We start from the raw sequence: 25,496 nt of genomic DNA on the forward strand, positions 1-25,496 counted from the left end.
AGTGAGTTCGTTAAAAATAATCAATCAGCCTCAGCCACTTCCCAGCTGTGTGACCCTGGGCAAGTCACTTGACCCCCATTGCCCACCCTTACCACTCTTCCACCTATGAGACAATACACCGAAAGTCAAGGGTTTAAAAAAAAATAATCAATCAGCAAACATTAATTAAAAGAATAAGACAAAGAAGACAAATGATATCAAGATAGCAATGACAGAACATGTATCCTTCCTTCTTCAATAGTGCCTGGGGTGGTTATATTCAAGAAATGAGGTCTTTTTTTAACCATTAATTACCTTCAGACTTTTTCTCTCAGTATGGTAAAATTCCCTCCTAACCATGCTGTTAAGATTTATAGAATGCCACATCTCTATTATTTTCTAATAGATTGCCTGTTAGTTTCAAGGTCCAAACTAGAGTAGTCAATCAGTTTTATTCCACTTCTAACTCTGCTTCTATCTATCTGTTTCTCTTTTTATGTAATCATATGATCTCCCACTTTAAGAAGTAAACCCAAATAATATCCCAAAGCCAAAGGCAGTCTGATGTCCTGGTGAGTTACCATGGCAACATCCTGATAGCATCTTTAAAGTGCCATCAAGGGCTCAATCTTAATTTTATCACATAGCCTCATCCTAGACATTGAACCTGGGATATTGACAGGGCCAAGGCTAGGTGATTCTGTGTAATTGCTGATTATCTTTCCTGCCTTCTGTGAAAGTTAAGGTAAAGTCCAGACTAAAAGGCTGGTGGAAGAATGTCTATTTTATATGGAATAACAGCAACAAAAAAATTAAATGTATTAATACTTAGCACCAAATGATACTTAAAAGAAAATTTATTGCTTTAATGGCTTTATTGTCAAGAAAAAAAAGTCACGAGTATCTAAAGAAATTTTTTTTTAAACCCTTACCTTCCATCTTGGAGTCAATACTGTGTATTGGCTCCAAGGCAGAAGAGTGGTAAGGGTAGGCAATGGGGGCCAAGTGACTTGCCCAGGGTCACATAGCTGGGAAGTGTCTGAGGTCAAATTTGAACCTAGGACCTCCTGTCTCTAGGCCTGGCTATCAATCCCCTGAGTTACCCAGCTGGCCCCTATCTAAAGAATTTAAGCAAGGTAATTCACCCAAAAAGTAAATAAATAAATAAATAAAAATGTAGGAAGAGGCAGGTAGGTGGCTCAGTGAATAGAAAGCTAGATCTGAAGATGGGAGGGCCTGACTTCAAATCTGACCTCAGATACTTACTAGCTGTGTGTTCCTTGGCAAGTCATTTAACTTCATTTGTCTAGCCCTTACTGCTCTTCTGCCATGGAATCAAATATCTAGGATCAATATAAGACAGAAAGCAAGGATTTTTTTTAAGCAGGAAAAGGGAAATAAAAATAAAGAGCAAAAAAATATAAAATGGAAAATAAAAAAATGCTAAAGTTTAACCATTTAACCAGTTTTAGGGAAAACTGAATGGAGTTAGGCCTTACCAGTCCCTATAACCAGTAGTTGATTTTTAAAAAAAATTAACAAAATCAATTCTCTGTCAGTACTTTTGCCCCAGATTTGTTATATTAGGAATAAAAAAGGAGATCTTTCATTTACAATCTCTGTAAGTTTGAAATATATAATTACAGGGAACACAAATGAGTTCAAATACAAATATATACATGTTACTTTTGAACATCAAAGTCTAATAATTCATATTTCAAAGCAAATACAATAGAATAGGAAAACTTATCACACACATAGCTGATAAAAAAGTTTCTATCTAAAATATATTAATAACCCATAGTTAACCAGATTCTACCCACTAAATGGGTAAAGGAGATGAGCAATTTATACAAGATGAAATAATGAAAAAAGTTATTACATGCAAAAATGAGAGGAAGTGAATGACTTCACTGGCAATTAAAAGAAATATAGCCTCAGCAACATTTCTGGAACCTGATATCATCTCCTCCCCTCTACTCTCATTAGTATCACCCTACTAAAAGCTACCATTACTACCTGCATGAACTATTAACATCTTTTTAACATGCCTCCCTGGCTTGGATTAGTCTTTGGCTCCTGCCTTATCCCTCACAACTTAAATTAGTTGCCAAAGCTGTTCAATTTTAAACTGAAATGTTTATCAAATCACCCCAGCTTCTTTCCATTCCCATTGTTACAGGTTTTCATTACCATTTGAAAGGCAGCATGATGTGATGTATAGGGCATTGGACTTAGGAGTCTTGAAGTTCTAGTTTCAAATCCTGCCTTAGATATCTACTGGCTGAGTAATCCTATATAAGTTAGTCAACTTCTTTTCTCCTCAGTTTTTCTCATCTGTAAAATGAGGGGGATGTACCCAGCCTCTAAGGTCCCTACTCTAAACCTATGATTTTATGATTTTATTACTTGAGCCAGTTAAACTAGTCCTCCCACCTATAGGCTCCCTCATTTCCAGAGTAACTGTTCAGTTGCTGACAGATTATTCTTCCCAAAACAGAATGTCGATTTAATCATTCTGATGAAAAAGTCACTCATACAACTTTTTCACTTTCTTTGGTGTGGCATTCAGTTTTTTCATGCTCTATCCTCAATCTGCCTTTCCATCTTTGTATCTCATTATTTGCTCCATTCATGCAGTCTAAGTTTGGTTAAATGGCCATTCCACAGTTTTCTATCCTGGCAATTTTGCCCAAGATATTTATTCTTTCTGGATTACCATCCACCTTTAGCTTGGCTATCTTTGTCTACTGAAATCTTACCTATTCCCACCCCCAAACCTCAGCTATCACCTTTTCTTTCAGGTCTTCCTTGATTTTCTGACACCCCTCCACCCCCTGCCTAATTTTGTTACTATAAATTCTTTTTTGTATGGTCTAGTAACCCTTGTTTCTATTTGAATTTGATGCTGTTGTGTTATCTAACTCCATCTTATAACTAAATCCAGATCAGCCCAGTCAGTAATTTTACCTTATTTTAAAGTTATATATCCTTAGAGGATCAAATCATTTAGAACAGGAAGGAAACTTTGAGGTCATCTAAAACTGGCCCTTTCATTTTAAAGTTGCTATAATTGATGCCTAGAAAGAGGAAGGTACTTGCTTACAGTCACACAGGTAACAAATTTTGGAATTGGGATTCAAAACCAGATCCTGCAACTCTAAATTAAGTGTTCTTTCTATTACATCCTTCATGGTGGAACAATTAAACAATTTAAGAATGTAAATTGATTTCAGCAAAGAATAATATATCTATAAAATCCTTTCCAGTCCTGTAATAGCCTTGGTGGGGCATCTGCTTGCCTAAAACCTATTCCCACTCCAATCCATCTTCCGTTCAGTCATCAAAGTGATTTCACTAAACCACAAGTCGTACCATGTTACCCCCTACACAATATACTCTGGTGATTCCCTATCTCTCAGGGTCAAATGTAAAAATCCTTGTTTTGGGGTTCAATATCCTGCATAACTGAGTCTTCTCTTACCTTTCCTGTCTCTTTGTACATCTTCCTTGTGTCCCCCTGGTCCCCCAATCCCCCTTCCAAGTTACTCTTTAGTCCAGGCACTCTGGCTTGGTTGCTATTCCTCGAAGACACTCCATCTCTCCCAGGAATTTTTCTTGCTGTCCCCTATGACTCAAATACTCTCCTTCCTCATATCAGCTTGCTGGCTTCCCTGTTTTCCCTCAAGGCTCAACTAAAATCATATTTTTTACAAGAAGTTTTTCCTAATCTCTCTTGATTCTAAGGCCTTCCCTCATTTACTTATTTCCTATCTATCCTGCATATAAAAACTTTGCTTTGGATATATTTGTTTGCTTGTTGTCTCCCCTCTTAGATTGTGAACTCTCTGAAGGAAAACTCTTTTTTGTGTCTTTTTGTATCCCCAGTGCTTAGCACAGTGTCTGGCATATAGTAGTACTTAATAAATGTGTTTTGATCACCTGACTGCTTTTACAATTCTAAGATTAAATAAAATGTTATACTACTATCTATCAAATAAATCTAGTTTTAATGACTTAATAACATGTTCTTATATGACCCAGGATCATAGAATCATATATTACAGAACTGGATGGGACTTTAGACCATCTAATTTCAATCCCTTATTTTATAAAAGTGAAACCTGAGGCATGGAGATCTTAAATATTTTGATCAAGGTCAAGAAACTGTTTTAGAACTCAGGTCCTGTGACTGAAGTGAATATTCTTTCCATTATCCTAAACTGCCTCTTTTATTTGTGTAATTGTCATTAGCCAATATTCAACTCAATACGTTTTGAGGACTGACTTCAAGATACTTGTTTTTAAGACTATATAGTATTTTACTGACTAATATGGTATATATGTTTATAAGTACATATTGATATCAGCCAAATATACATTTATTAAAACTTTTAAAGGAAGCAACATCTACAAATAAAAATAGATTTACCAATTTGCTAGATTAAAATGACTATATTCAGAATCTCTGGAAAGAGTTTAAAATTTGCATAATCTACACTCTGTTGTGATTTATTTGCAGCCACTTTTTACTATCTGTTTTGCTTTTTGTTCTATTTCATTACTCAGAGGATCTTATAATTTGGAACAAACTTTCCAAATGGTGCCTTTCGATAGGGAGAAATTCATAGCAGTAGAATCTTTTTTCTTCTTCTGATTTTTTTGAATGCCTCCCATAATTCATGTATTTTGGGACTAATGGCTATGATGTGCCATTAGAGACAGGGTCATGCTAACAGCAGGTCTTCTTCATTACCATTTTGCATCCTTCACTGATTCCGCTCTATATCTTCCTAGTTGAGTAAATTTCTACATTCTCTTCCGATCAGTCTGAAGATCTTTACTGATCAAATGGCCCACTTTTTAGAGTAAATTACATACTTTACTGGTCATGCCACAGACTGCTTATCAAGTAAGTAGCTCAGTGTGTCTGCCATGTAATTTACTAGGATGCCAACTACGCTAGCTGAGCTGAAAACTTCTAGCAATCAGCTTACATATGCAGTGATACCTGTGGATAGAAAATGGCATACTTTACACATCAGGAGTTGCAAACTTTTGGATGGAAATAAAAACTTCCTTGAATTAAATTCTTTATTGTCTCTTTTTCAAAGGATGTGATATACTTTGCTAAAGCATTAGAAAAAAATGGATTCTTGTCCTCTTCTACCAAAGTTATAACATCTAGCGTATTGCCTTTAACTTAGTAGGAACTGTGTGAGTACTTGAGAATTATGAGTAGGCCAGTTTGTTTCTCTCCATAATCCTCAGTTTCCTCCTCTGAAAAATTAGGATTTGGACCCTAAGATCTCTTCTTGTTCTAACTTTCTACTCTGTTTTTTGTTAAAGAATTATTGTTCTATCTTTTCTAGTTTGAGTTCCCAGATGCCTACAGTATTAGCAATTGACATTCAGATCTAATCAATATAGTTATCATCTTTATTTTAACCATGGGGAAACTGAGGTTCAAGGGCAGAACCAATAAAGTGTGAAAGTCTAAGTGGCCTCCATATATACTAGACTGCTTGCTGAATAGTTTGGCCAAGGAAACTTTCCTAATTCCTTTTCTACTTAAATTCTTTAACATTTTTTCCTTATAATTTCAAGTTCAACAAATATACTCCTGGTTACTCAAAAGATACTTTCTGTACTTCATCAAGTTCACAATATGCTCAAGTTGTTTGAATGCTAAAACATTTGGACTGGGAATGTAGAAGAGCTGAAAACATCTTTGGTCAATATGATTAACATCTTTGAGAAATAAATTACATGAATATAGTTAATCCTGGAAATCCGATGTTTTATTAGTGATTCAGAATTTAAAAATTTCAGTGTTAAAAGGAATGTCTACTGATATCTGGAAAAAAAATCCCTCCATAACTGATGAAAGATTTTGTGGCACTGCTTGCAGACCTCAAAGAGGAGAAATCTGCTACCTCTTAATGTTTTCCATTTCATTTATGAATAATTCTAATTGTTAGTTAACATATATGAACTTAATATTTAAAGTGCTTTGGAAACCTTAAAGTGCTATGTAAATGCTAACTATCATTAGTAGTAATAGCTATCATTATTATTATTGGCAGCAGTAGTAAAGATTTTTTTTTCTGACACCAAGAATTACTTTTCCTTTTTGTAAGTTTTTTTCTTTTTACTTTTTAAAATACCAGTCCCAAATTTAAGCACTCTGTCAGCTTTGGAGATCAGTTGTTTCTTCTTCTACCAATAAAATAAAACAAATTTGACTTCACTGGAAAAGGGACATTATAAATTTACTTGACTTCTCTTTTATTGGTATGAACATATTACTTGTCAAAATGGCTGCAGAGTAGATACTCTTATCATGTATATACTTTATAGTTTTCAGGATCTAAGGGTCTGGACTTTGACAAGAGGGTATGGGAAAACTCAGAATTCTCCTTTATGCAGAAAGGTAAAAAGGTCATTCTCCTTCTCCAAAATTGACCCAGAGTGGAATATCTGCACTTACTTTGTATTGCCCTCAGAAAGAATATGTGTGAGTCTCCTCTGAGGCCTGGGCCCTCAATGATTGATCTTCCATTTCATTAAGACCTATCAGACTAAAACCAAGCATCACCATCCTATAATCTTACATTAACAAAATGCAGAAGTCTGATCCAAGAATGAGTTCCTATGCTTAATTGAAGCAATAAAAGTTTCTAGAGTCCTATTTGCCTTTAAGATGGAAAACTGAAAAACTCTCCTCCATAGACTGAGACAGACTGGGAAAAGTCATGCCATGGACACACTGGATTTCCTTTCAGCATTTTGAATAATTTACCTCTGGCAAGGGCAGGATGAGCATTAGAAGATTACTGAATGAGGAAGAAGAAAGGGGTTAAGTATAATTCTGATTTGGCCTCTAAGGGGATTTCCTTTGAATTTCTTTCCATTTATGGTCAGTATTTTCCACGGGGGAGAGTTTTTGAAATTATCAGGTCCAGAATAAAATCCCAAAGGATCCTTTATCATGTCTAGATCTTCCTCTCTTTTGTTTTATTTGTTTTTCTTAACTGTTATCATGCAGTTCCGTTTGCATATGAATCTATCTGGCTATAATTCATTTTATAATTCCAAAGGTCTTCATGTTTACATAGATTTGCAAAACATTCCTTTATGTTTATATTTTAGAATCCTGGCCTTCTTTAAGGATTTGCTCAAGCTCACTTTTTTTTTTTAATTTTAAACCCTTAACTTCTGTGTATTGACTTATAGGTGGAAGAGTGGTAAGGGTAGGCAATGGGGGTCAAGTGACTTGCCCAGGGTCACACAGCTGGGAATTGTCTGAGGCCAGATTTGAACCTAGGACCTCCCATCTCTAGGCCTGGCTCTCAATCCACTGAGCTACCCAGCTGCCCCTTCAAGCTCACTTTTTACCTGAAACTTTTTCTTATTGCCTAAAATGCTAGAGCTTTCCATTTCCCAAAATTATATGCATCTATTTTGTATATAGTTATATATACATTTTGTATTCTCTTACTAGACTGTAAACCCCTTAAGGGCAGCAAGACCTGTTTCCCTTTTGTTCTTGCATTGAGTGCCTACTAGATGTTATTATCATTCACTCATTTTAATAATGTCTGACTCTCTGTGATCCCATTTGGAGTTTTCACTGGCATAGTTTGCCATTTATTCTCTAGATCATTTTACAGATAAGGAAACTGAGGAAAACAGGGTTAAGTGACTGGTCCAGAGTCACACTCCTATACATGTCTGAGACTAGATTTGAACTCAGGAAGACGAATCTTCTCCACTTCAGGCCCAGCATTCTATCCACTGTGTCCTCTTTATTATATACATCTAGAACTAACAAAATTTGGGAATCTCTTTACTTCTCTCATGGAGCCCATACTCCTAAAGAACTTTTAGCAACTATCCCCTGCAGTGCTGGAGTGGCAGCAATTCTATCCTAGGTTTGAAAATGGAAAAGTAACTTCTGGTAAGAATGACACTTTCTAGAAGCATTTGGAAGGTCGCCTGGTGAGTTATCACGGATTCATCAATAACATTTATTCTCTACTCTCTCCCTGCCCTCTATGTTGGAGAAGTTTGTACAGGTGATCTAAAACTGAGATTGCCTGTACAGAGTTTATGAAGCATTTTTAAAAAAAAACTCTTAACTTTTAGTCGTAGAAGTAATACTGTGTATTGACTTCAAGGCAGAAGAGTGGTAAGGACTAGGCAAGGTGGGTTAAGTGACTTGCCCAGGGTCACATGGCTAGGAAATGTCTAAGATCAAATCTGAACTCAGCACCTCCCCCGGCTCTCAAACCACTGAGCCACCTAGCTACCCCCTGCTTTTTAAAAAAATTGTTTATTTTTTAAAGAATTTTGGACCACCTCCTTTGATTTTATATACTTGCCACCTCTTTCATTACAGGAAAAATTCCTTTCTTTCCTCCCTGTTTGCTTTTTATGCAATCCCAATTTTAGCTGCATGTCCACCCTAGCCACAGCTAAGAATTGATTCATATTTGGTCTTTTTCATTTTCATTCTGTCTTACTTTAAGCACAAGGGCTTAATTTACCCCATACTCATTTCACTCATCAAGGTTGATTACTACATTTTGGGAGAAGTAGAATGTCCTTGATTGTACCAATCACTCTATCTATCTCACTGTGGAGTTTGCAAAGGCTTCCTCTGATAAGGTTTTGTGATATTCATGAAAAATAATGTACTTGTTTGAGCTCTTTTTACCTGATTTTCCAAAAATGTTCCAAGATACACACACACACACACACACACACACAGTTTATTGTTGAGTGGAATTTTTTTTTCAGATGTTTATTTATTACTTGATTCCTTTAGGATTTTCAAAAGGTCAGTTTGTAATAGAATGTTGAGGCAGCTAAGAGAGGTAATGGGGAAAGAACATTCATTTGTCAATTGATTATTTATGGAAAATGTTTTAAAATGTTACATATTGTTACAGAATGAAATGACTTGGATTTGAATTCTGACTCACTCCCAGTGTGAACTTGAACAAATATCCTCCACTTAGCTGTCAAATTAATCACCCCAAAATGTAGCTCTAATCATCTCACTCTCTTATTCAATAAATACTAATCACTCTCCATCACCTTCAGGATCAAATATGAACTCTTCTGTTTGGCATTCAAAGCCCTTCACAACTTGCCCCCCTCCTACCTTTCTAGTGTTCTTATATCTTATTCCCTGCAGGACTCTAAAATTTCTCTCCCTTACCTGAACTCCTCCCACACCAACCTCCTGCCCCAGGAACTCTATGATCCAGTAACTCAGTTCTCCTTGTGATTTCGCCATCACCCAGACTCATCATTTTCCCTGACTTTTATTCTCACTCCTCATCTCCACTTCCTGGCTTCCTTCAACACCTTGCTAAAATCCCATTTCTACAGCAAATCTTTCTTCATCCTCCTTAATGCTAGCATCTTCTCTATGAGATTATCTCCAACTTATTTTGTAGAAATCTTGATTATACACAGTGGTACTCCTATTGCTTCCCTCATACAGTGAGTTCCTTCCCAGCAAGGACTGACATCTTTTGCCTTTTTCTGCATCTCTAGGATTACCATACTGCCTGGTAAATAGTAGGCATTAAATAAATGCCTTTTGACTGACTGACTAAATCTCTGGGTATAATTTCCCCCCACCTAAAATGAGAGAGGTTGGAATCACACAGGTGTCAAACTGGAGACCTGTGGGCCACAAACAATTCTCCTGAGAGCAGCCTACAACAGATTAAAATATAATTGGGTAAAGTTTAACAAAATAAATAAAAATACAGTAAAACATAGATAATGTTAATTTGATGTTTTCTAGGTCAAAATACCCCATACAGGGATCTGTTTCTATTTGAATTTGACACCATTGGACTAGGTAACATCTGAGGTTATAACTAACATGGCATTTTTGATTCTGTGATCTATATATACGAAAGGAATTTTTTCTGCTTGACTAATAACAAGACTTATAATACTAAAGAAATGGGATGTGACCCTACTTTGCTTTCAGATACTTATAGTATTGAATATTATAATTTCAGATTTTATAAGTTAAATGATAGCATTTGTCCAGAAATCCTAGTTGTTTATTGTGCTAGAAAACAATCTGGGTCTAAAACTTATTTTTCCCCAGAAGGAAGGCTGCTAAAAATGGATTCTTTCCAATTATCTCTGTATATCTCAGATCTCCCACTAATTTCTTTTGTGCATCTGTTGATCAAATTGTATACTTTTCCAAGTGGGATTAGCACTCTTTATAAACTCTAGCTATTAGCTATGAGTTTAGTGTCCTCTGTGGGTGTTTTGCTTATCCTTCTGCCTTAGCAAATGCCAGTTGCTTTAGTATCATTAGATATGGGTAACAATCTGGAATTTGCATCTTAAATGTGAGTAGATTTTGCATTTTTTAAAGGCAATAAATAAAACATTAGGGACAAATAGTAAATGGCTGCAAGTAATTGATTTCAGTTAGACTTTACTAATGATAGAACCATCTAATGAGAACTCCATTATAATCTTGAAAAGATATGTATTTAAAGTAGCAGTGAGGTATGGCAATGGATTTGGAGTTTGTAGATTTAGGTTCATATTCCCAGCTTTGCAGTATGTTCTGGGCAAATCACAACCACTCTGACTCTGCTTCTGCTCTGCCATAGAAATATCTCTTACAACAGGAGGGTCTAGACTGGTGATCTCTCAACTTTTTTTGAAAGTACAACCTATATCTTTATATCTATATCTATATTTATATCTATATGTACACACTTACTTATAAACTATAACTATATAAACTATCCCAAAAGTCTTAGTGCAGTTTTAAGGTTTAATAACAAAGAAATGTAGTATAGTACTAATAATTATGTATATTATGAAACTTACATAAAATAGAAATTTTAAAAATACATTAAAGATAAAATAATATTTGATCTTGGAGTTTTTAGGGAGTCATTTTAATTTACTGAAGGAGATAGGCTTTAGGAAGGTGATGTTGGAAGTTGAGTATTGAATGGATTGGAGAGGGGAGAGAATTGAGGAACAGAAAACAAGTAGGAGATTATTGCAGTAGTCTTGATAAGATATCATAAGAACTGAAACTGGGGTGCTGGCTATATGAATAAAAAAAACAAACTCAAAACACAGAACCTAAGGGAAAGATCAAGGGATAGAAATGTCAAGATTTGTCATCTAATTGATAGTTTCAGGAAGGAAAATGAAGAGTCAAGGATAACTCAAGTTTTCAAACCTTGGTGACTATGAGGATGGTGGGTCCCCCAGCAGAGACAGAGAGAGAGAGAGAGAGAGAGAGAGAGAGAGAGTTGGAAGGAGAGAGAAAGTTGGAGGGAGAGGAAGAAGAAGACGGAGAGGGAGAGGAAGGAGAGGGAGAAGGAGAGAGCATTTGTGTAGTTCAAGATGGAGATTTTATCAGGAGTACTTGTAGCATCTGAGAACAAATCTAGAGGGCAAAAATGGCATTGTTGGTGGGGAGAGTATGAAATTTTGCCTGGATTAGTCTATTTTTGTGAGGCTGCAAGTGGGAAGTCTATCAGCATGAGGAGGTAGAGGAGGAAGGGAAAGATAAAGGGATGGTATAGTTTCTTTGGAGACATGCCTATGATTAGCCTTGGGTGGGGAAAGATGGGATGCCCCATTTTTCTACCTTCTGACTGATTGATCACATACTTCTAGGAGTAAAGCCAGGGCCCTTTTAGGATCATTCTATGGCCCTTGACCCCCTACTTTGCAGACCACTGGACTAGATAACCCCTAAAATCACCTCTAGTTGTAAATCTATGGCACTAATCATTGGTATATCACCCATAAATTAGAGATATTAAGATTAGAAGTTAGTAAAGTATTACCCTGTGGCACAAAAATAGCATAACTGTTCCTTGAAAAATTATGAACATTCTAATTTCTAACAATATTCTAACTTCTCAAAAGAATTTGATGAAGAGAGGAAAGAGAGCTATTGAATATAAGACTTTCTGAACATCATCTTCTAAAATGCTTTACTATCACTATTTTAACTTACATATTGTATACATATATTGTATGACAGAGTTAATTGTTGACTTTTGAATAAAATACTATGAATCTTTCACTATTTGTTCAATTTGTATGGTTGCTATAGTTCACTTAAAGGAATATCAGATGTCCTCTTGGTTGTGTAATTTTGCTATTTATTATTGGTAAACTTTGTTATATTGTCAAGGATGACTATAAGAACTGTCTTATTAAATTTTGGGAAATTTTTCTTGAACCTTTAATAAATGGGAAGAGTGGAGGTAATATATTATAATAGAAAGGTAACTAGCCTGGAAGCTGGATTCGTGACCAAGAAATGTGGAGGAATTACAGTCCAGGCATGGGGGAACAGCTAAGAGGACATGGGAGATGGGAGATGGATGTTATGTGTTCCTATATATAGCTTGTGTCAGTCTGAATTACAGAAGGTTATCAAAGTAACAATAATAAAAGGTCTTTAATAAACACAGGAGGATTGCAAACTGGAGTCACTGGACTGGACTGGTGTATATGACTCTAGAAGGGCAAAGGAGGGTCAGGATTAAAAATATTTACTAAGTCTTTTGGGAGGCACATCCTTGAAAAGCTATTATAACTGTTGTTTTATGTAACAACCAAATGTCCATAAAAGAGGCTTGGGGGATGGGAGGGGATAGGCTAGCTAGAGGCTGGGTGGGGGGTAGTATGATAGCCCTCAGGCAATTCATATCTCTGGGATCAGTTCAAAGTCAGCAGCTCCATTCAGTCCTTGCTTTGAATATATTTGTTTTCATATTTTTTCTCTCCTCAGACAGTAAACTCTTTGAGGGCAAAGACTGACTTTGACCTCTTTTTGTATCCTTACAGCTTAGCACAGTGTCCGGCCCATAGTAAGAGGAGCTTAATAAATGTTGATTGATTGATTGAGAACAGTGTAGGTCTCTATGGCTAGATTTCAGACTTCAAGAAGGGAACTCTATGTCTATGATTTTGACATGGACATTGTGTAGAGATGGCAGCTATGCTGTACCCCTTAACTCAGGCAGGCTGTGAATAGGGAAATTCCCTTTCCCCTTTCTGTCCTTGTGACTCCCAAGGCAAAGACCATTATCCTTGGACTTCCTTTAGGTTGAGATGGACAAAGAGCGGGACACATCTTGATAGCCTAAGCCCTGAGGATCTCAGGCAGACCTCCTCCCCCCACCCCCACCCCCTCCACCGAATGTCTGAGTGCAAACTACTTTAAAGAATATAAAAATCCCTGAACTGGGGCACTCTGGGAGCAACCCTGATAGTTGCTCCACTCATGCTGCCATGCCGTGTCTTGGAGGGCAACTGCCCCAGGGTTGTTCCACTCATGCTGTCTTGCTGGCCATTAATCCTATCTTACTAATAAATGTTTCTTTTTACTTTTAAGCTAAGTTTGGAGTCCTCTAATTCTTGAGAAAGGTTTCTTCCCGAACCCAGAGGTTCACCATTTGTACCCCATAACAATTCGAGAACCAGTCTAAGTTTGGAGAAGCTCTTCACTAGAAAAAAGATTAATGCAAATACTATACTCTTGTGATAGTTTCAAGTCTATCAGAAATAATTTAATATGATTTTAAAATATAGTTTATCAATATCCAAACCATTTCTAACTTGGAAAGAGAGAGATGTCCAAATTGACATAGTCTCCCATATTCTCTGACATGATACTCTGACCCAAGGAGATTTCAGGCAACAATTATAGGAATCTTATATGAGGAAAAGGTACAGTGTAAGCCAATATCCATCCTTTTCCTCCTGGATCACTACCCTAAAGGAAACTCTAGGGCTCCTTCCAGAGTTCTAAATGGAGAATCTAATTGAATAGGAAGCATAAAAGTTGCCTTATAAGAAGATGGTTCTTCCCTTTTTCCTAATGCCAAAGGCTGGGAAGGCAATGATCTTTATCTAGGCAAGAGTAAAGAATTAAATAAGAGTTAATAAATAAAAAGTTAGTAAAAAGAGTTAATCCATTTCCCTAAGAAAGAACTTTTTGACCTCCACCTATCAGATACCTGTCCAAGGGCCTTTTCCCAGAAGTAAGAAAAGAACTCCAAAGAGAAATATTATTTCCTAATATTTTTAGGTTCTAAATATACCTCCATTTAGGTATTAAGAAAAGAGAATGAAAAAGAAGTGGTCTGAAAGAGAGGTTAATCAATAGATAATGTATAATCAAAATACCGAGTTCTAAGCTTGCTGGATCATGTCTCTTAATAGATTATCTTAGTAGCTATAGGTCAACACATGCATACAATCTCAGGAACAGAAACACACTCTCTGATCACATGCAAAGTTCTTATCCAAGACATTTTCTGTTTGAAATGAACAATGTAGAACACTAATGGTTTTAACACTAAACCAGAATATTTATAGATGATTGGAAATGCCAGTTATTGATACACTTTCCACACACACACATGTGTGTGTATGTAAAATCCAAAGAAAGCTCTTTCATGTTTAGGAAGTATTGCTTATTAATATTTTTGATTTCTTGATATTGGTGAGTATAAGTGCTATCCATTGCTCAAAAAAGGAGGGTCCACTTGTATTACTGTGCTTTATGTCCTAATTTAATTAGATGACAAAACAGGAAGTGCCATTGTTAATAGTTAGAAACATAAAAGCCATAGATTTTTTAAACACCTTAGATATTTCTCCCCATGGCCACATTCTGAATGCAGGAACTGTGGGTGGGACCATATGGCTTCCTGCATTTCTCTTTTACTCAAAGAGGTATTATTTATTTTTGTTTTTAAGCGTGGTTAAAGGAAAGGTACTTCGCCTGTTCAGAAGGGAATAGCATTCAGTTCCTGTTTAGAACCATACTGGCATAAGTGACTTTGTCCCATATGTGGCTAAGAAGAAATGGCTGGCATGGTTAAAATATCATCTTTTTTATTAAAAGGCCAGAGTTCATTTTCCCAAAAGAATGTTTAACGATTTTATCTGATGCTTTCTATGGAAAGTTTATACAATTTGTGGCCACAGTCTATATGATAATACAAGGGGAGAATATGTATTTCTCCAAAAATTGATGTCATCAACAGTCAACTGTTAGATATTAGGATAGCACAAAGACTGTTTAGATGAAGAGAAAACTTCATTTGAGCCCATAAATAATGAAGTGAATTGAATTGTTGTTTTAGGTATCTGAAATGCTAAACTATTTTAAACCTTGATAGTTTTTTATTTTTCTTGTCTGATAGGAAGCAATTATGTTAGGAAGAAACATAGACGTCTAAGTATGGATATTAGTTTCTTCGAAAAGGGAACTGTATCCATCATGCAAAATATTTTCTTCATTAAAAATGGCTAATTTCAGACAAGTCTGTTCTGAAACATTGAATAGAGTTTCCCAACTAAAATGTGTAATTAGAAGTCATTCTTGGCTTATAAACTGTCAATGGACTACACAAATTAATAAAGTGAAGGATGAAAACAAACTATCTTGATCATTGGGGCAGTTTGGTGTAGAGTGCTCTCAGGAAGATTTGGGTTCAAATCCAATTTTGGCCATTAAGTGTATGATCCAGGCAAGTGACTCAATTATTCTGAACCTTGTAAAAAGGAGTACTATCTCCCTTTTAAGGTTATTTTGAGGATCAAGAGAGACGATGTATGTAAAATGCTTTGCAAACCTTGAAGAACTATATAAAGGAGACCTATTATGATCGTTATTATATTAAGTGGACTGGATGAAACTCCCATTAAACAATAATTTATTGTTCAGTTGTTTTCAGCTGAATCTGACTCTTCCTAACCTCTTTTGGGCTATTCTTGGCAGAGATACTAGAGTGCCTTGCCATTTCTTTCTCCAGATCATTTTATAGATGAGGAAACTGAGGCAAACAGGGTTGAATGACTTGCCTAGAGTCACATAGTAAGCATTCGAGGCCAGATTTGAACTTAAGCAGATGAATCTTACTGATTCCAGGCCCAGCATGCACTCTACTACCTAGCTAGTATTTAAATAGTGCTTTAAGGAAAGCATTTGGCAAATATCAACTCCTTTGATTGCCATAATGATATTAAGAGGTAGGTGTAATTATCACCTGAATTTTACAGATGAGAAAATGGAGGCAAACAAAAGTGAAGTGACTTGCCTAGAATCACACAACTAGTAGAATGAGGCTAGATTTGAACTTGTTTCCTAGACTCAAGGCTATGAATTCAAGACTCCAATTTCAGCCTACCTTTGACACCTATTTGTTTTTTAGAAGAACCAGGCAAAGCCCCCAGAGAGTCTTTACCGAAGTCACCTTTTAACACTTTTAGAGATTTTTGGATTTATTTTATTTTAGCTTATGTTCATCATTTTAAAAAAGGAGAATTTCCATGATCACAAAATGTTAGAACCACAAAGGATCTAAAATATCATCTAATGAATCTAATATCCTAATTAAAAAAATGTAGAAACTGAGACTCTGAGGAAGGGCAAGTGACATAACAAAAATCCTCTAGCTAATTATCAGCGGTAGAGTTGGGATATATTCTAGAGTCTAGCTATAGCTCTGCTAGTGAGTGAGCAAGATTAAGAAGTCCTAAGTAAAGCTACTGAAACCTTTTAAAGGTAAAATGACCCATGGAACACTTAATAAGAACAGCAAAAATTTGAGATATTTTATCTCCCTGCCAAAAGGCATTGGAGGTAAAATCCCTTTAAAATAAACTCCACGGGACACCATGATTGTTCTCTGGTAATGGAATTTTGTTAGAAATCCCAGTCTCTGGGATTTAGACAAGTGCTTTCAACTAAAATAACTTCTGGATCCTTTTATATGCTTATTGTCTTGCAGAGCGGTTTGGAGCCTGTCACATAATAATTGATTATAAGAGTTGGAAGGGAATCTCAGAGATCATCTAGCCCAAGTCATCTTATAGATGAGGAAACAAAGTTCTGAAAACCTTTAGTAACTAGCAAGTCACTATAGGTTTTCTTTAGGCAACTGGAAACTTGAGATAAGAACCTCACCTAGGGCAAGTCATTATCCTCCCTTGGCCTCAGGTTCCTAATCTGTAAACTGAGGATAATAATAGCATCTGCTTCCTAGGGTGGTTGTAAGAATCAAATGAGATTACATTTATAAAGCTCTATACAAATATTAGTTGTGATGATGATGATGCCAATGATGATAATTAAAGGCTATAGAGAGTTGAAGGACAATTGTTGCTTAATTTCGGGTCAAAATAATTATAAAGAATGATAAGATGTACCAGCAGAAAGCAATGACACAGGATAGCTCTGAGGGATTTATGGTAAAGAATGCTACCCACATTGAGAGGAAGAACTACAGGAGAGGAAACATATAAGAAAAACAAATGCTTGAATGCATGGGCTGAGGAGGACATGATTGGGGATGTGGACTCGAAACTACCACACCAATGCAACTATCAACAATTTGGAAATAGGTCTTGAACAAGGACTCATGTTAAAACCAGTGGAAATATGCATTGGCTATGGGTGGGGGGACAGCGGGGGCTGAAGGGGAAAGTAGGAGCTTGAATCATGTAACCATGTTAAAAATGAATATTAATAAATTATTTTAAAAAAGAATGATAAGAATCTTGATGAGAAAAAAGGTAGAAAGGGCCAAAAAATTAAGACAATCCTGAAAATTACTATTATATATGCCTGCCAAAATGAAGAAAGATCTAATGGTAAATGGAGTGATGAGAACTGATGATATGACTCATTTCTTTGGATAGGAAATACCTAAGTAGAACAGCATAAGTCAGTTTCATGATTTGTAGAAACACAATAGCATATCAAATACTTTATCACATACATAAAAAGAATGGTTGACAAAGATTTGATTTACTGCCTGTTAACATTTACATAGCCCCAGCTGACAATAGTGTTTTGAGTCTGCTTAAGAAAGTTTCATCTTTGTTTAGCAGAAATGCAAATGTCACAATACTCATCCCAGAGAGTAAATAGTGGTCTTAATAGTCATATGCAATTACTTATGGGGCACCAAAAGGAATATATGACTATGAGTGTTTGTCCCATCTCTCCTATTTCCATCAATTTTCTTATTTTTGTTTTTGTTTTGGACTGTTACCTTTAATTGATCTCATAATGTAAAAAGCTCCAAAATTTTTTAAGCATTAAAGTTTTCAGGAAAGAACTGTGGGACAGCTTAGTGCCTATCCCCACTTAGGCCTCATGAAACAGTTCAAATTACATCTAAAGAATCAAATAATTCCAGTAACAGGATAGAAGTATCAGCATGACAATTTTTTCCCCTCTTTTTTACATTATCATTGATCACAAATCCAGACAACTAACCAAGTTTTTTGTTTTTTTTTAAATCCTCCACATGAGTCTTATCCCTTGCTTGGAGAAATCAGAAACCAAATCCTGGAGTTTCTGTAAAAGTAAACATTCTCTTATAGGACTTAGAAGATGATTCAGAGGAAGATCTAATCTATTTTTTCACTGAAAACTACAGTCAATTTCTTTTATTGGGTAGGTATGTTGGAAAAAGGAATATCATAAAACTGGAAAAAAGAAATCTTCAAGAATATACAAGTCTTATGCTTACCACCCCCAAATTACTTCAAATGAAGTGTCCAGTAACAGGATTAGAGGCTCCAGACTTAGGTTCTTATCTGAAGAAGAAAACACAACATCAGATATATGACTCCAAGAAAACACTGTATTGTTGCTCAGAAGTATAAATTTAGTTAACAACTGATCAACTTTGTTACCTTTACTAAGCTATGTTATACATTGCCATCTAGTGACCAGTGACCAACATACTATTTGCCTTGATGGGGGCAGAGTAGGGAAGAAGTTTAGCACTTTTTATAAAAACTTATTTAAAAGGATAAGAATTAAGATAGATTAAAAAAATTAGATACAGCAGCATTGTAATAATTTATTATTGCTCCATGTTTTGGGGTCTTTATTTTGAAATTCTCTATTTTCACCTACCTCCAAATATAGTCTTCTACCTTCTGCTGCTGTAACCTCACCATCCCAGTCCGCAGTTAAACTCAGAACTGATCCGTACTCCCAAGCAGCAGCACCCAATTTAGTAACAGGTGGTGGAGGTGGAGCACTTTAGAAACCAGTCTCAACAAATAAAAAATGCACTTCAAAAAGAAGAACTGGGATGATTCCTACAGAATTCTGTGCCAAAGAGAAAATAAACTGATGGCAGTTCAAAGGCTGAAATCAAAATAGGGACACTTGGAATTTGGAGGAAATCATCTTTGATTTTTCCCTGGACCAGTGTCTAAGGGTGCCTGATAGTGTTTGTGGCTTGTTCTTTGTACCAGATTCCTAATAAGAGTCCCCCAAATCTCTCTATGAATGGCTGCATGCCCCAAGAGGATTTATTTTATCCATTATTTCTCACCTTTTGCAAACAGATGGCATGAATTATTTTTGAAAAAAGAAAGAAGCCAGCAATCTGTCAGTTTCAAAAAAGCTCAAAATTAAAAAAAAATTTTTTTTTTGGTTAAATGACCCATTTGTCTGCTGCTAGACAAACCATAGTTGTTGCTACCATGGACAGTTTTAAGAAAATAAAATACTCTTCTTGGTGTAGATATAGCTTTATAAAACCTTATAGGAATATTTGGGATACCAGATGATCTAGGAAAACATAAAGCTGAAAATCTTTATGAAAAGAAAAAGCTTATCAAAATCCACAGCTTTGGGTATATTTGGTTGTTTCTTTTTTATTGTTGAATGCATGCTGTGATCACAGCACAATATGTGGAAATTGCATAATTGTTATTTCCAGAAATCAAAGCAATTGGGCAATGTGAAGACAACATAGGGGTCCATTAAATGTCACTTTTAAAAAAACAAAACAAAATATTTAATTCTGCATGTGTTCCTAAAATTTGCTTTGTCTGTATTACTTCTCCCATTCCCTCCACCTTAATATTAAAATTTTCTATTCCTTCAGACCTATTGCTGGACTTACTTTCATTAAACCAAGAATAAACTGTGGATTAAAGTCCAGTTTAGAGGCATGATCTCTTTTTATAATCTAGAGTTTTCAGTTTCACTTACTTCATTTGGATATCTTTTTGCTTACCTAGGTGAAGAGTTCTTGAATTCTGTAATAGACTAGGCAAGAACTTTTTTTTTTTTAACTTTTAAAGGTTCATAGAGTTGTAGATTTATAGCTTGAAGGGACCTTAAAGGCCACCTAGTTAAGCCCCCTTATTTTACAGATGAGGAAATTGGAGGCCCAGAGACAGCAAATGACTGTGGCAAGGCTAGAATTTGAGCCAAATTTTTCCAATCTATCTATAGACTGGCTATCATTAGCCTCATCCTTTTTCATAGGTTTACACAAGACAGGAAAATACCTCTCCTTAACACTGTTGTGTTCTAACTTTATAAAAGATCACAAAGTAGAGGGGCAATGAGAATTTTGGTGGGCCATGGGAAAGGAGAGACTTGACCACAAGATTCACTCATTTTTTTTTCTTCAGTTTTCCCCCTCTATAGCCTAGCATTGGTTTGCCCTCCACAAATCTCTCCCTCCTCCAGTTTGTCCTTTACTCAGTGGCCAAAGAGATTTTCCTAAAGGTCCAGTCTGATCATATCTCCTTTCTGCTTAGTAAATATTAGTGGTCACTATCACTGCAGGATCAAATATAAAATCCTCTCTTTGGTTTTAAAGCCTTTTATAACCTAGTACCCTGTCCCATCTTTTTGGGTTTCTTACACCACAACCCTCCTAGTTCTTCCTCCACTAGCTCTCTACTCTAAGATCTAGTGATGTGGTCTTCTTGCTGTTTCTGGAACTAGACACTGTCTCCCAACTCTGGGAATTTTTAGTGGCTATTCATCATGCATTAGAATACTTTTCCTCCTCAACTCCACTTTCTGACTTCCCAAGCTTCTTTCAAGTCCCAGCTAAAAAGTACCTTACATAGGAAATCTTTCCCATTCTCTCGATTCCAATGCCTTCTTCCATGGAATATTTTCTATTCATCCTATATATAATTTTTTGGTACATAGTTGTTATCATGTTGTGAGCTCCTCAAGTACAAAGACTGTCTTTTTTCTTTCTTTCTTTGAATTCTCTGAGATCAGCACAGTGTCTGGAACATAGTAGACATTTAATAAATGTTTGTTGATTGATATACATCTTTCTCTGCTTAACTTCCAACTCTACTTTATGTATTGTTTTAGGATAATAGAATGAAAGCTTCTTGAGAATGGGGCTGTCTTGTTTGTATTTTTATTCCTAGCAACTTAGTACAGTGCCTAACACATAATAAGCACTTAATGAATGTGGTATCTCTCTCTGTCTCTGTCTCTTTCTGTCTCTTGGCTTCTCTGTCTCTCTTAATCTCTCTTTCTGTCTTTGTCTCTCTCTCATCTAGATGTGGGTATGGCTCAACTAATACAAAATTGATGGACCATGTGTGGTATGGGTAGATAAGATACCTGATCTCGTACTTGGTCTATCCTGTCTGCAAGGGAGATTGTAATTTCTAGCTTTGTACCCAAGAAGGTATTGAGGCTAAAATTATATCTATCTCCAATACATCATCTAGAAGTAAGATGTTTTCTTAGGGTTCAATATTAAAGCCCCTTTTCATGATCACTTCCAAATGGAAGGTAATAGTTTATTCTTGCCAGATTAGGTTCTTCCCACTAAATCCTTGGTGCATTAAAAACAAACAAACAAACTCAGTGAGCAAACCCAGATATCCAAGCAAATAGTATATATAAGACAAGATAAGATCTTCACATGGAAGCAAGATAAAATTTTAGTTTCCTCAAGAAGAGAATAATTTCACTAGAGAAGTCCACTCAGTTTCTAGGATAACGGATGCTAGAAGTCAAGAGATATGTTGAGATCTAGCTTCCCCACATACCTATTATACAAGGAGATCTCCTTCTCCACCTTTGTTATCTCTCTTACCTTGTCTTTCTTTACCTCTGCTCCTCTCTCCAGGCTCTCCAACTTATATATCACAAACGTTAGTGGTCTGTTAGCCATTGAGAAGTTGTGTCTCCCTGTCTTTGTACTTTGCATTCAGCATCACAGGCTTGGGAGAGGAAACATATCTCTTCCCCCCCAACACAAAATTTCAATATTCTCCCCCCCCCCCAGGGACTAAAGGGAATAATTCTAGTACTTTTTTGGAACTAAAGAAGGGAAATCGACAGATTGTTTCATGAGCTAAATGCAAGTGAATGTTGTTAAGAGAAATTCTGCATGAACATTCTGATGCTTCATAACTCATGTTAAGACTTTAGCCTGCTTTCCTGGGCTATTTTCGCATTACTTCCTTTCACACATTATATATTCCGGATAGACTGGCCTCCTTATTCCCTGGTCACAACATTCTATTTTCCAGCTTCTTACTTTAGTAGAGACTATTCTTCCATTCCTGAAATATAACTCCCTCCTCATTTTTACCTCTTAAGATCCCTACCCTGTTTCAAGGCTCTGCTTAAGTTTACCCACCTTTAGCTCCCCATTCCAAAATTCTTTGTAATTGTTAAGGCCCTTCTCTCCATCATCATATTACTTCATATGCACAAAAATAAAAATATAGACAAATAGATAAATATACTAGGTCCTGGAAATATAGAAACCATATGTGTGTACATATATGTAAATATATTTATGTGTGTATGTATACTTATATATAATTTTGTGAAAGTATATAGAATACAGAAATTAAATAGGTTTTATATTCCTAGGGCCTAGTAAAGTGCTTGCTACATAGGACATGCTTGTGAAATACTTGTTGAATAATTGGAATGTTTCTCAACCTACTACTTTGAACTACATTATCAACAGAACTGTACTTTTTGGTTAATGTATATCCTTTATCTCTATATCACAAACTACATGTATTTCCTTCAGTAATACTCTAGCAGAGAAGCATAAACATCTCTCTTTCATTGCCTTTTTAAAAATATTTTTTAATGAAGGCCATTTATGTTTATTCTGAGGCTAATATCATAGACTAATTCAAAAGGTTATTCTTTTATGTTCCACCATCAGCAATCATTTTTCTAAAATACCATATTTGTCATGTAGGCTAAAGATAATGAATGCTATGCTGGTCTTAGGAAATTTCTGTCAAGTCTGGCTTTAAAGAAAACAATAGAGGATACAAACATTCGAATGTTTAAGTGGTATTAATTAGGGGAATCCCTGATCAATTGGATGAGTCCCATAATTTAACTTGAAAAAATTTCAGGGTATAGACCTTTGTTAGGAGGTATTTAAGAGTCACTCTTCCCATGGATGCTGAACATGCCCTTTGGCACCATAATGATTAGTTTTCTGAGAATAGGGCTACTTCCTGATGTTTGGTTAACTGATGATCAGCTGTCCTACGCCATCAACTCCATTTCCACTCCCACCCTACACTCCATTTGTATAAAAGTAAAGTAGTTGTGTTCTCTCTCTGTGTGTATCTCTGTCTCTTTCTGTCTCTCTTCAAGAAGGGTGGACTCAAATTCTTTGGGATGGAATCTGAGTGGAGGACACCTTTGTTAAGTGCAGTTTTCTTCTCCTCCAGGAGCAGTTAATGCCAAATCGTGGCAGAAGCACATGGTGAATTACATTTGTCTGCTGAGGTGTCCTAAATGGGGAGTTGCTGGATCTCCAATTGTTGGCCATATTTTACTTTTATGTTTTATTTTTTGAGCACAGTTAGAATAAAGAGTTGACTTACTCAGATCATGAGTTTCTAATAGCTTGGACACTGAGAGATTTCTTACAGAAACTCATGGAAGAGGAAGAGACACTTGTAGCCACATGGCCCACTAAGTTGAGAATTCCCAAATTCAAGAATGGGGATTGGACTTTGTAGAAAGCAAAGAGGATGTCATTGATGCAGTGTATGCTACCATGTTTAAGTATGTATGTAGTTTCTAGTTGTAAGAATTAAATTTTAATGGTTGACTAAAATATATGAAAATTATAAATAATATGTTAGTCACCAATTCAAAGTATTATTGCTCAAAGTCAAAATGACCTTTAATAGTTTTTATTTACAAAAGAGGTGGAAAGAGTGAAAGTAGAGATATACAAAAGGGTAGAGAAGACATTAACCTATCTAACTAAATATTGTTCCAGTGCTTGGCTCAGCCAGGACTTGTTAACCTTCAACCAGAATTAAACTCTCTCCAGAAGAAAGGAAGGGAAAGCCAGCTATCCACTCACCCAAGTTCCCTCCAAGAGGCCAGTAAAGACAATGACTCTAGCTGAAGGTGATTCTTGAGGCTGACTTTCTTCCTTGAGCTTCCTCTTGAAGCTGACTTCCCTCTTTAAGTCCAACTCCTTTTTGAAGCTGACTTCCTTCTTGGCATCTTCCTTCCCTAGCCCCAGAAATTCAGGACCTTTTATAGTGGGTTCTTGTCTCTTCCCCTTTTCACAAGAGCCAATCATAGCTTCTAAATTGTCTAGCACTGCCCCAGGGGGCAGTGTTTCTGGGATCCAGTTCTTACTTTCTGAGGGTGTGAATTCTCTAAGTGATTTTTGAGCACCTCGACCTAGTTTAAGCTTTTGTTGATTCAATTAAAACAGGGGTCCCCACCTTATGGCTCTTGAGCCATATCTGGCTCTTTTGAGGGCCAGATATGGCTCTTTCTGCAGGAGCCATAAAGTCAATTTTTTTCAGGTGGTGTTACAGGAGGGCGCACTGTGAGCACTGTACGGCTCTCATGAAATTACATTTTAAAAAATGTGGCGTTTATGGCTCTCACAGCCAAAAAGGTTTCCAACTACTGAATTAAAAGATAGACAAAGGAGAGTTAATCCTGTCTTCACAATCTAATGAGGTTCTAAGTAGAGGTACTTAAGTTATTGTTAACCAAAGTGTTAGCTCTAACTAGGCAAAGAGAATAAGGGATTCCCTTTCACTAGTGTAAACTCAAAGAGAACAAAGAATTCCCTTTTACATAGTCATACCTGGAAGTGTGTGAAAGAGGAAGAGAAAGATGGAGAGAGAATGGAAGTAGAGGGGAGAGAGTGACAGAGGCAGAAAGAAAGAGAAAGAGAGAGAGAGAGAGAGACAGACAGACAGAGATATTTCACTGCGTCCCAAATTAATTTCCCTTCTCAGCATGAACTAATAGGCTATTTGAATACTTTATATGTTTTCTGTATCCACTTATGGGCTCCTTTGAGTCATTTGTATCTTATTTTTAGGGAGTTAAAGACTTTCTTGTGCTAGGTTTGCATTTGATAGCTTAAGTCCTTATATAGGAGCTGGGAACATTATTAACCACATTTGGAGAAACCTATACCTGAGCTTGAGCTATACTATGATGATACTACAACATTTTCCTGGAGCAACTCCAGATGGGTGCACGAAGCCAGAATCCTAAGCCTAACCCTGGCCTACAGGTTCAAATGTTTTCCCCAGCAAGCAAAAACAATTAACTGGCAAAGTGTGCTGGTGTAATATGATCTACCAGCCTTAAAGGAAGATGAACATGCCTGAAACAGAATGAACTGGCTAGTATTCAGCTT

This window comes from Gracilinanus agilis, chromosome 3 (assembly GCF_016433145.1).
Source record: "Gracilinanus agilis isolate LMUSP501 chromosome 3, AgileGrace, whole genome shotgun sequence".
NCBI lineage: Eukaryota > Metazoa > Chordata > Mammalia > Didelphimorphia > Didelphidae > Gracilinanus > Gracilinanus agilis.